We start from the raw sequence: 10039 nt of genomic DNA on the forward strand, positions 1-10039 counted from the left end.
GTGTTGTACAAGCCTGTCTCTTGTAAACATTACAGATTGTACTGACTGTAAATAGTTCTCTGTGATTAACTAATGTTTACTACATAACGTAGTCCTCAGACTTATAGGGGAAGTCCACTTTCAGAGAATTCAACTGTCCATGCAGACTTATGGGGCAAATACATCAGGCCTCTATCGGGGCAATTCCCTCTTCTGCCGATGCCTGGGTCGGGGGATTGGGAAAATTAGGAAAATCCAACATGTTGCACAATCTCAATTTGCCGTTTCAGAACCAGCGAGTCGGCTATTAACATCCCCCGACAAATCTGATCATCTGAGTCTGTGGATCGGCTGAACGGGGCCGTCGATGTATCGACCGCATTGTTTTTGCCCTCGAATACTACAAATAATAGTGTCTACGACTGTAACCAAATCACGATTCTGTGCTTTCTACTGCTCCCACCTTATGTTAGCGATACTTATAGGTGGCTCTACTTCCAGCGCTATAAAACCGCATTTCTGGCAGAACATTGTGTAAAGGACACACGTGTTGTGAGTTGGCTTTGGAGCAATCTAGTACTAAGGCATTCTATAGGTAATAGCTGAATTGGAAAAGGTATAAGATGTAAACATGGAGCTATAATAAAGACATGGGCCCAAATCTAATGGGCTGCGATATGTGTGTATCGGCGCTATTCTGACAAGACTGTTGCTAAACTTAGAGCCATTTAGTTTTAATGTTGGTTTTGCCTTAAACCTAAATGCCGCTTTAAATTTAGCGGCCATCTTGCCATATTAGTACCGATGCCAAGAAATCACAGGCTTATTATATTTGGGTCTTGGTATACTGTTCTGTATATTTGGAGCCAGTCATTTATTTTTATTATGATAGCAGTGTAACAATTGGTTAGCAAGGTCCTGTTGCTATTTGCAATGTGTAGTAATTTGCCAAAAGAGAATATGTTCTATATATCTTCACTTGTCCATAGGGGGGGACACAGGGACTACACTGGGAGTATAGGTGGGCACCAAACCGTTAATTTCTTCAGAGATTTGCAGCTGAGGCTCAAACCCCACCCCCCATATACCCAGCACCAGATTAAGGTGCACATGGGCCTGGGGCTGAAACTGATGAAGGGCCCATTGTGTGCTGCCGGAGGGGGTGTGACTAGTGATGGGGTAGGCATGACTAATGCTGTGGGGGTGTGGCCTGTGCTGCGGGTAGCACATAAACGGGATGGGGCAATGAGGGAGGCAAAAAAATAAAATATATTTACACAGTGCCTTGTAAAAGTATTCACCCCCTCTGCATTTTTCATGTTTTGTTGCCTCACAACCTGGAATTAAAATGGATTGTTTGAAGGTGTGCATCATTTCATTCACAACATGCCTACAACCAAGGAATTATTATTTTTTATATATAATATATATTGTGAATCAAACATTTAGTACAACATAACAGAGAACTTCAGCGTGCATAACTATTCACCCCCTGAAGTCAGTACTTTGTCAAGCCACCTTTTGCAGCAGTTACAGCTGTAAGTCGCTTTGGATAAGTCTCTATGAGCTTGCCACGTCTTGCCCCTGGGATTTTTGCCCATTCCACAAGGTAAAACTGCTCCAGCTCCTTCATGTTAGATGGTTTCCGCGTGTGAACAGCAATCTTCAAGTCTGACCACAGATTCTCACTTGGATTGAGATCTGGGCTTTGACTAGGCCATTCCAACATCTTTTAAATGTTTCCCCTTAAACCAGGGCTCGACAAATCCCGGGGGCCAGGTCGCCATGGCGACCAGATTTTACAGGGAGGGAAGAAGCAGATCTTTGTCAGCCCCAGCAGAGATGCATACCTCCCAACATGACCCTCTCCAGGAGGGACACAATGCTCTGGTCCTGGACTTCCCTGGTAATTTATGATTGGTCCAGAGGTGGGGCTGCAGAACAGTCCAAAATTCAAGTAGGGGAGTCACACCAACTGCCAGTGAGTCCCAGCCAGTGATGTTTGACAGTGTGTGAAATGACAGTTGGTATGACTCCCCTATTTGAACTGTGCTGCAGCCCCACCTCTTACCAGGGATGTCCAGGACCAGAGCATTGTGTCCCTCCTGGAGAGGGTCATGTTGGGAGGTATGGAGATGTGCATGTTCTGAGTCTCCCGGCTTGCGCTGACTCCTCCTGTGCCTGGGGGAAATGGTGCAGAGGGGTGTTTTGCCTGAGTGTACCCCCTTAGTTGTGTGGCCATAAGGGTTGGTTGCCGGGGGGGAGGTGCGACGTAATGTGGCCCTGGGGAGGGTTTGCCGAGGGTGATAATTGCTTGTACTTTTGCATCTGTGTAAATGTGGTCTGTTATTTCTGGGGAGGGGGTAGAGCAGGGGAGCTGTGCAGAGTGGGGGCCTCCATTTTATTACATTTTGCTATATCCATTCAACTGGCCATTTTGTAGATTAGTAGAGTGCGTGTAACAGCTGCATAACACAGAGCTGTGCTCCTTAATCCTGTAATACTTTGTTTTTGTTTTTTTTGGTGGGGGGGCTGCACAGTGGTCTGGCTCCTACACTTTCACCATGGCTCCTAGATTTTAGAAAAACTTGTCAAGCCCTGCCTTAAACCACTCGAGTGTTGCTTTAGCAGTATGCTTCGGGTCATTGTCCTGCTGGAAGGTGAACCTCCGTCCCAGTCTCAAATCACAGGCAGACTGAAATAGGTTTTGCTCAAGAATATCCCTGTATTTAGCACCATCCATCTTTCCCTTGACTCAAATCAGTTTCCCAGTCCCTGCTGCTGAAAAACATCCCCACAGCATGTTGCTGCCACCACCATGTTTCACTGTGGGGATGGTCTTCTTTGGGTGATGGGATGTGTTGGGTTTGCGCCAGACATAGCGTTTTCCTTGGTGGTCGAAAAGTTAAATTTTAGTCTCATCTGACCAGAACACCTTCCTCCATACATTTGGGGAGTCGCCCACATGCCTTATGGCAAACTCAAATCGTGTCTTCTTATTTTTATCACTAAAGCTGCATACACACACAATGATTTTGTGAACGATTATTGTTAAACGATATTTTTCAACAATAATCATTTGAAAAATCATTCACTTTCTGAGTCAAACGATGAACGATTATTGAAACACACACAAGGTATGACCTCGCACCAAAATATATTTCTTGTATTGAATGTTACAGAGATAAATTATTATTATTCTCCAATACCCCAAGTAACTTCATAAACATATTTCTAGAAGTCATATATGAAGGTGCTACCTGACAACCTAAATCAAATTGACAACACACAGAGAAAAAGCAAGGTATCTTGTCTGGTGCACTGAGGGGATCACAGTAATTAGTTTCTTATCTCTGATTATATATTAAGATATAACTTTTATTTTATTTAAAAGGTAATATTGGTCCAAGATAATGAAAGGTGAAATATTTAAAATGCAGAGAATAAGATATATACGTGAAATCTAGAAGAAAAAAGTGATTTAAAATGTCACCTGTCGTCGGTCTAATTATGCAGATTAATATTAGCCGGGGTTCATATGTAATGCATTTATTTGGGGAGTGTATCTCTGTGTCGTATGAATCACAAATTGTATCACAGTTTCAAATCAGATATACGTTCTTAGTTATTTATTGACACAATTCTCTTTTTAATTAAATAAGATCTCACAAAGGTGTGAGTTGGTATAGATCGCAAGAGGTTCAATTAGTTATAATTTAATACCTTACTCATGCCAATTAACAATCGGTTCCAAAGATCTTCTCTTTAAACTCAACTCTCACATTAATCTAATAAACACCCAGTGTATTCATACTGGAACAACAATGTTTCAAGTTGTATCTTTATTGTTTTTACTATGAACATTAGCCACTTTTTTTTAACAAAATGATCGAATGGTGTCATTCATTGGAGCAGTCATGCTACAATTGTATTTCATTTGAATAGGTTCGTACATGTACTAGTTTTAAATACAGATAATCAACTCCCCTTGAAAGTGACTATATATCAGCATAGAGAAATAGGGATTCTCAGTCCCCAGAACCTATTTGCAGATGTCACATAACACTGTGCTTAACTTATACAGCCTCGTGTACAGGCTAGTCTTCCTTCATAACGGCTTTGAGTACGCCGCTAGCATATGTACATAAGGTTGTCCAGACAGCAACAATACACCCGGACTAAATAATATATATATATCTCATGCGTATACAGCATACTATTGTGCTGTTAAGTCCGGCGGCAGCGTGTAGTGCTGACGCGCGTTTCGCCTGTAAGCGGCTTTATCAAAGCAGTGCAACCCGAATGTCACCCGTATCCTGTTTATATACACCGCTAAAGTCTTTCATAGGTCAGTTTGAATATAGCTGCCATATACTCCTGTTTGATAGGTCCTCCTACCATTTCTATGGCAGCATACCTGAACTAACGTATCCGTCAATTAAACATCAGAAGATAAAAAATGGGTTTATTATTCATTGCCGATGCATTTATTTAGTTTGACTTATTAGTGATCTCATATGCTCATAATTGATGTTCTTATTATCATACAAATATACTGTAATGTATAGCTACAGGGATATATGTCTCATTAGATCTCATTAATCAATTAGTTATTAGTAGATGTTCAAGAATTAAAAAATTTTTTACTTTATTATCCTCTGCAATGTCTTCGTTTTAGTAGTACACAAATCCTTATCAATAATAATTATTATTTATCATTAGCATTAATATATTCCCGCTAGCGGATGTTGGATTCTAATTAATTCTCTGATGATATTCATTTCTTCATAGGGTAAATATACACTCATTACCGTATGTATATTGCTATATTACTATATAGTATTACAACTAAAATCAATTATGGCATAGTGTAGTAATACTTGTTATCACCGAATACATGAAGTTATGTATTAACCCTTTTAATAACACTTATTTATAACCCTCAAGAATAATGATAATAAGAAAACTACTTATTTCTAACCTTCAAAAATAATAATAATAAGAAGAAAATAGTACTTTATTACGGGCTCAAGTCTCTTACTAACTCTTATTATAAAAGTGCATATATTTAATCGTGAAGTGATGTGAATCATAGAGGTACATTCATGTAATAAAATATCTGTTACCTTGTGTAAACATGAACGTGCATAAGTTTAATTAATATTAGTAAAGTGTCAGTCCTAAACATACATAAACTGTATAGTGAGATATGGATAATATCATTAAGCATGCTTTCCACTAAAGATTATTATTAAAATGTGTATGAGGAAGTATAATGAAGGAATAAAAATCGTTGTCTCAATTTCTAAACCTGAATTATATATTCCATGTAGGTGTTTATTACACTTGAAAAAATCTGACAGAAAATCGTTGTGTGTGTATGCAGCTTTAGTAATGGCTTTTTTCTGGCCACTCTTCCATAAAGCCCAGCTCTATGGAGTGTACGGCTTATTGTGGTACTCTGCAGCTCCTTCAGGGTTACCTTTTGGTCTCTGTGCTGCCTCTCTGATTAATGCCTGCCTTGCCCGGTCTGTGAGTTTTGGTGGGCGGCCCTCTCTTGGCAGGTTTGTTGTGGTACCATGTTCTTTCCATTTGATGATGATGGATTTGATGGTGCTCTGGGGGATAATTTTTTCAGAACCCAACAGTACTGACTACGGCTGGCTTTGGTGAGGTGAAGACTGTCTGCGGTGCTGAGACATCTGAGCAAGTGATGGATGAAATAAATTGATGTTAAATGCTTTTATCGCCAAATAATGAATGCAGGAGATTGCAGGTGGGAAATTAGTGTGAATATCAGGAGCAGAATGTTCTCTTATTGTGAAGAGGATCCTGGTTAGAGGGGAGCAGGCATGTTATATACAGTGTAGTTCTCCAGATAAGCAACATTTTCAGAACTATGTTGAGTACAGGGCGGGGTCTAGACAAAGTGGAGCACAGGGCAGAAATTTCCTTTAGTGCTCCCTACTAAAAATGTACATATGTCAGTTTAATCATAACAATACGTGGCACAAGGCATGGCGCGGGTCACTTGTATCAGGCCTCTGACCTTTGTATTTTTTTTTTTTTTTTTTAACCCAGATTACGTACTTTTTTCTTGTATTTTGAGTCTTAATATAATATGAGTGTAATAAATTGTTGGTACAGATATACTTTCTGTATTCTTATTCTCAACATCCATTTTCTAGTATAGTTTGAAGATATACAATAATGCAAGACAGGTTGCACTTTACATGTAATATAAGGTATCCAACATTTCTCTCACAGTCTGCTAGTAGACCTAGTGCCCACCCTGAGCTGCCATTTATCCAAGCACCCTGCAGGATTTATTTGATAACAGGCACATTGTTATTTGATTTTTGTTCAAAGTGTCCCTTATATACATTGGAGCTACAGTGCTTATGCTAATATACCACCACATTTTTATTCCTTTTTATTGATATTGGTTCTGATATGATCGTAAGATTAAACCTATATGATACTAACGCCACTCTTGCTGTTTAGAAATGTAATGATATACGTTTAGGTGGTCCCATAGCGCTTGCATTTCTCTATATTGCACCTAAATAAAATCTGTGTGATTGGAACCCTTACCACAGCCTAAAGTTACCACATCACACCTGAGGTGTCTGTAATCCATGAGGGCTTCATACAAAGATTTTATGCAATCCAGACTCTGAATGTCAAATAATTAATATCGGGTTTTTTTTGTTTCTTTTCTCTTTGTCAGATACTGTTTTGTAAATTATTAATGTGACTGGACCATCTTTTGACATTTTCCCCTCAGCTCACTTTAAAATTGTAAAAAGTGAATAAAAACAATTAGAGTAAGACCATATTCCTCATTCTTTAAGCTGCAGATTTATGCATTGGGTATCGTGTTAGTCGCTCTTCATTTTTCCCTTGTATGTCTTATTTTCACGTATTGCTAATCGCACATTGTAACCTATGAAGTTGCACCCAAGATGGCTGCCTCACCTGGTACTCTCTTGTGTAGAATAAACAATGCATGGTTCTGATGATTTAGCATGGATCTCTCTTAGTATTTTTTTTTATCTGTAGTGCGCTTAAAGTGACTGCCTCACCTGGATCCTTTGTGGAAATGATGACCCAAAGTGGCTGCTATTTGTATTTTATTAATGGTTTCTGTATTTTATGAAAATCTAAACCTCTGTATTATGTTCATGGTATCTGTAAAGCGCCTTGAGTTCTATTGGAGAAAAGTGCTATATAAATGTTATATTATTATTATTTTGTATTTTATTTATTATTGTTACTACTTAGCAGGAGTTTATCACCCATGTATGGTATTTTTGACTTACATTAATCTCTCACATACAAATATAATGCTTCCCTACCAATTCTTGATCACATATTACTCAGAGGCATCAATCCATTCTCAGAATTTCCCCATAAAGCCCTCTCATTTGCATTGTCACCTCAGTGTTTTTGGCTCTAAACCTGCAGATCTCACACCTTTTACCTGTACTTTATCTAAGCTGTGCCTTCATCCTCTCAGCCTCCCTACCACCATATTACTTCCATTACCAACTCTGCTCTCATTTACCTCGCCAGGCCTCACTTCAGCCTCTTCATGTTGTGAGAGTATTTATTAATAAAAATACAAGACAACTTCAAGCAAAATATATTTAAATAATTATGTAAGCTTTTATTTAAAGTAAAATAATTTTTTTTATTTGTGGTGTTCTGCATATGCTGTAATTCTCTCACACCTCTACAGATTAATAATAATGGAACAGGCCGCAATACTGGCATACCAGGTTTAGGAGGCAGAGTGTAAAGGAATTAATTAGGAACAGTATAGTCCCATCCAACACCCACCTGGAGCACTGTGTAAAGGAATTAATTAGGAACAGTATAGTCCCATCCAACACCCACCTGGAGCACTGTGTAACGGAATTAATTAGGAACAGTATAGTCCCATCCAGACAGTGACCACCCAGGATGCAGCCGCTTTGGGCTGTAATGACACTGTCGCACTAGGTGTGAGGTTCTGTTTTTACCCAATACTGCCCAGTCCCCAAGGTCATAAGTCATATTACAGTAGTCACGCTGTCTGCCGATGCATGGAACTAAGCTGCCCTTATCTTTGTCCAGTCACTAACCTTATAGAGTATCTCCTGCAGGTGTGTGGTGCAGTGTCAGTAACCTGGTAGTGTATGAGAGAGGCAGCAACAGCAAAGCCCTGATACAGGCAGTTACCATTATGACATCACAGCATGACCTCACAGACTCCAACAGGCAGGCCAAGACTGGTTATTTCTGGTTTGAGGCCCCTGGTGTCTTCTTTGTATGACTGACCTAATCACATCAGATTATTTTTATGGCAGGGTTTCCCTATTAATCTTTGGCTACTGTATATAGGGCTTTGTATGAACCCAATTTCACTGTGGTTACATTGTTTTTTAATGTATCAGTGATCACCTCAATTAAGGATTAATCACTGTTTATGGCATTGACTGGTATTGTGATTTTAATTAAACATCATATTAGCCAGAAAGCGCAACTCCCCATCCTCTCCCGTCCCCAGTAAGAACTGCAGAGCAACTATGAAAAGTGTTGTAGAAATTTATTTAGAAAAAAATATATATATATAATAAAATAAAAAATATTATATTAATTAATAACAGTTTTCAAAAGCAGTACCAGATTAAGGTGCACATGCAAAAGTTATATTTTGTCTAAGAGTATCCCCAGCAAAGATGACAGTTGCTTTTCTTCTTTTGTCTTCTTAAGGTGCACATGGGCCTGGAGCTGAAATTTATGAAGGGCCTATTGTGTGCTGCTGGGGGTGTGACCAGCACCACAGGGGTGTGACTAGTGATGTGGTAGGCATGACCAATGCTGTGGGGCTGTGGCCTGGGCTGCAGGGTGTGGGTAGCACATAAATGGGATGGGGCAGTGAGGGAGACAGACCGAGGTGACCCGGGTCTCTTTATTAGTGTGGGTATTGACAACGGGTCATAGGGAGGTCCGGGCCGACTTCACAGACTTTAGGCTGCTCAGCTACTCTGTCCCTTTAGGTGCTGAGGGGGCGCTGAGACCTTATGTTGCTCATGGAGAGCTTGTGAAGCCTTTCACTGCGCCACGGCAACATCTGTATTATGTCCCATACCAGGAATGTAACTAGGACTTTGTGGGCCACTTGGCAAAATTTTAAAGGACCCCTTCCCCCCCATAGCTTTAATCTCTCTGCAGTGTTCGACCACAGTGATATGGGGGTGTGCTTACTGCTGCCTATCATTATTAATGCAAGCATCAAACCAGACAGGATTGGACTAGGATTTGGCCTACAGGAGACCACCCATACCGCTTGACTTACATTCGTTTCCCTCATTTGGTGGGATTACCCATTATTGGAGATTCCGGATTTTTGGACCAGAATTCATGCCCAGGGGGACTACTTATCTGCGAGAGCTCTGAGAGCATTGCTAAAAATCAAGACCCCGTTTGATTGAGGACATTGACACTGGTAACTATATCTCCTATGAAGAGTGTACACCTCCTCTCACTATACCACCATTTGGGACTCTGCCACTTCTAGACTATTGCGGTACTAGACTTTACCAACACGGCTGCAGTGCGATATTGTGGCAAAATACACTGTTAATTACATTCACCTAACGGATCATATACAGCCTTTGTGGTGGACCAACTCCATGTCCATTTATTGCCCAGAACGCATATTTTTCTTTTACCAATTTCATACAGTGTATTGGTTTTACTATTTGTAATTTATGTGTATATTTTATTTTATTTTTTCGATTAAAACGGTTTACATTTTTATGTCATCATATTTGAGCGCTGGTATTATTTGTATGTTTTTCCTTGTGTAAGGGACTAACGATCCCTATTTTTCTAGCTGCTCCCAATTTACTGAAAATCACCCAATCGCAGCGCTCCTATTTGGTAATTTATTACCATCTGTGGTTTTTTATCAAACCAGACTTGTTTGAAACTGAATAACCCCATTCATTATAAATTCTGCCTCAAAACTCAGCATTTCTAAATGTAATAATATTATAATAAATCACTCGTA

Source organism: Taudactylus pleione, unplaced genomic scaffold (genome assembly GCF_031769625.1).
Source record: "Taudactylus pleione unplaced genomic scaffold, aTauple2 ptg000188l, whole genome shotgun sequence".
In the NCBI taxonomy this organism is placed as follows: Eukaryota; Metazoa; Chordata; class Amphibia; order Anura; family Myobatrachidae; genus Taudactylus; species Taudactylus pleione.